Genomic DNA, 3,812 nt, shown 5'->3' with positions numbered 1-3,812 from the left:
TTTTATTTTGAAATCAGAAGTTTCAAAAAGACAACAATACAGTTTCAAATGTAGATATCAAAAGCCTTTATAATTATATTTTCAGCTGTGTTTGGAGTTCATCTTTCACAGAATTAGTTAGTTTTTGCTCTGACTCTGACTCATTTATCACACAATCTCCTTCCTGCACACGCTCCCTCCTCTGTGTGTCGTACCGGAGCGGAGCTGAGCGGAGTCACATAGCGTAAATATGGGGTAATACTTGTACCTGGATCTGGATGCCATGAGGTTCTGTCATGTCTCAGATGCAATACAACAATCCTCACTTGGTGTGGTCTGGATAACTAGAACTTTCATGTGTTGTGTGTTGGTTCTATCACACACCCACCTGTTCCAACATCAGGCCACATCTGTACGTCTCACATGCTAACCTCACAATGCAACCACTAACAAATTCCATCAAGAACCAGTGATGTTGTTTAATGTGTCTGTTTCTGTGCCTATTGTGACCTTCACTGCTTCGACTGCCAGACACTTCAGCAACTACCTGATAACACTGTTTCTCCACTCGTGCCAGAGGTCATGTCAGTTCCCTACAAACTGAACTCATTAGTGATCTGTGTGTGAAGCAAATACATACTTTCTTTGTGCTTTTTATTTCCAATGGGTGCATTTGGAATGATTTGTTGTTCTAGTCAAAGATCCCCTATAAAATAGGTATACTCTGTAGAAGAAAAGTCATTAAAACAGTGTTAAATATATATTTACTGAGAGGTTTTATGCTTTTTTTGACAGTGAAGCAGAGAAAAACGACACTTTCTTCTGTTGCCTTTTTTTTCTCTCTTGTTGCCAGAATCAGTAATAAAACCACATATTTTAGCTGCTTTAGAGTTCACATGGGACAACTGAATTTAGCAAAAAAAATGCAAAAACAGAAACAAGCAGTTCATCCAAAAACTGAATTAAACACACATTTCTAAAACAATGGAAGATACAGATTTCAGTCAGGATTTTATTTGATTCATAAAGTAAAAACAAAACAAACAATTTAATTAATATAACAGATATATCGTGCAAAACAACTAACAGCTACAGTGCCTGTAAAGTCTTCAACCCACTGACAGCCCTTTTCAGGCCATGTCACAAATTCTGTGCTTTTATTGCTGCCATAAATCAACCATGATCAACATAAACACCTGTTACATAAAAATCTTACAAGTACATTAAACAACTACATAAATAGTCACATCAGTATTTAGTACAAACATCTTTGGCTTCAGTCAGTCATGCACATCTGGACTCTGGAATTTTAATCCATTTTACCTCACTGCTCAGGATCTATCAGGGTGAGTGGGGAATCAGGCATAAACAACTCTTTTCAGGTCAAGCCCCAAATTCTTTTTTGGATTTAGGTCTGGGTTTTGACTCCAGAACATCCACCTTGTAGTCTTTAAACCAGTTCTGTGTGTTTTCTCCTGTGTGCTCATGGGCTTACTAGAAAATAAATCTCCTAAGCTGCAGTTGTTTTGCACACAGATTGTCCTCCAGGATTTCCCAGTAGTTTGCAGTGTTTTTACCTTCTATCTCTACAAGCTTTCCAGGGCTGCAGAGAAGCATCCCCATAGCATGATGCTGCCACCACCGTGCTTGTAGTGGGGATGGTGAGTTTGTCACCGTGCTGTCAGGTTTCAGCCAAACAGGAATCGTCCATTTGGTGTCATCAGACCTTAGAACTTGATTGATTAACCAGCGACTAGACCACCAAAGAATGTTTTATTTTTGCAATCCCTTTAAACACAGCCTCTGCCTGCAGGTGATTCTCATTTCACTAATGAACACCGGACAGACAGTCACTGTAAAGGGGGTGAGTATTTATGCAATAACTTGTGTTTTTATTACGTGTTTTAATTTAATTGGCATTACTTTGTAGAAATCAGTTTTCACTCTGTGACTGAAAGTTTGAGGTTTTATTTATATTGATCAGGAATAATTTACAAAAGCAATTAAAGGGAATCATTTTTATACACAAACTTTTTCAGAAACTAAAGCTATTGCAATCAACATTTATAAGAACAGTTTAAAATGACCACAACCGTTGTAAAAAAAAATGTAATAAATTACATTATTATTCAATAAACTTTATAAAAATATTGACATCTAAATGGATGCAAGCCATGTCCAATCCTGGCAGCTAAATGCCTTTTTTTTTACTTATTTCTCTGTTTCAAAACACCCGATTCAATGATTTAATCATCTCTTTAAGTTCTGCAGAAGCCTGTTAATCACCCATTCACTCACATCAGGTGTTGGAGCAAAGGGTAGTGGCCCTCAAGGAGGACTGGACATCCCTGCTCATTATGAATGAGACATCCAGTCAGCGACACTGAATAAAAAATATTCCTCTGCAGTCCACATGAGGGAGATGTAGACCTAGCTCAACCATCCAGGCTTCATCTCAGCTCCTTCTGTAGTTCATTAAAGTAATAACAAAAGAAATTGAAGTATATTTCTGTGCCACCTGTTGTGTTTTTGCAGAGCTTTAGTCAGAAATCTCTGCAGTATAAAAGCAAAATGCATAAATACATTAAAATATGCAGCTTTCTATATTTCATAACTGAGACTTTAAATATCATAAAATACAAAATTTAAAAAGAAAAAACAGCTCTACTTAAAAGGACTGGCTTCTAGTTGTAATTCTTGTTTATTTAATGATAAAGTTTCAAAAGTAAGTTTAAGATAAATAATAATAATAATGACACATCTGACTTCCCAACATGGTTTGGGATGTTTGATGAAAACACACAGCAGGATTAGGAGCTTCTGAGCTCCAGTCAAATTGGTCAGCTGGAGAGGTTACGCCTCAAGTCTCACACCTTCAAACACACTAAGACATTATTAACTCATGGCAAGTGAGCCAGCCCCACTCAGTCCATGTTACACGCTGAGCAGCAAGAAAAACTGGTCAGGACACTATGGCTTTTCTCGGTAAGGTGTGAGACCCAGGTCTGAGTCTGGTAGCCTTGTTCATGCTGATCCAGGCTTGACCTTTTTTTTAACGATTGCCATGAAAAGTAGGCTGGCTTTTAATTAGTTTGCATAAATGGTCTGCTGATAAAATATCCCACAAACCAATGGACAGAATTTATTCTGAATTCAGAAAGCAGATGAACGTCTACAACTGACTAACTTTTCCATGCAACCTGGTTCACAAATGGCCGCCACACCTAACAAACCTTAGCAAACAAAAACTGGAGAACTGTCAGTTTTACAGATAGGTGTGACTTCGTGCACCTTTGATCCTCCTCCTCATCATCATCGTCATAAGGTGGTTTGAATCCCTCACGTGAAAAATGGAAGGAAATATGCATCCCCTTAAAAAACGGTCTTTAATGGTTTTATTTAAGATTCACCATAATACATAACGTTAATGCATACATACATTTGCCACAATTTCTGCACAATGATTTAACTTACTCACCATGCACACACACACACACAGGTTTGTTTTTATATCCCTGTGGGGACCATGGATTGACTCCCATTCATTTTCTGATCATTTTATAGCCTAACTATTACCATTTACCCTCAAATTAACCTCTCATGTACCTACATGACCCTAAAACTAACCCAAACTCACCTCACACCTTGGTCCTAAACCAAACCCCCCACCCATAATTGGCATCCATACTGGTGGGGAGCCAGCATTGGTCCCCATGGTGCACATTCGGTCCCCACAAGGCTGCCTTTTCCTGGAAAATGGTTCTCACAATGTAGCAAAAACGTGTCCCCACACACACACACACACACACACACACACACACACACACACACAC

Source organism: Austrofundulus limnaeus, unplaced genomic scaffold (assembly GCF_001266775.1).
Source record: "Austrofundulus limnaeus strain Quisiro unplaced genomic scaffold, Austrofundulus_limnaeus-1.0 Scaffold471, whole genome shotgun sequence".
Lineage (NCBI taxonomy): Eukaryota > Metazoa > Chordata > Actinopteri > Cyprinodontiformes > Rivulidae > Austrofundulus > Austrofundulus limnaeus.
The sequence above is the reverse complement of the archived record's forward strand: the minus strand, read 5'-3'. Positions refer to the sequence as shown.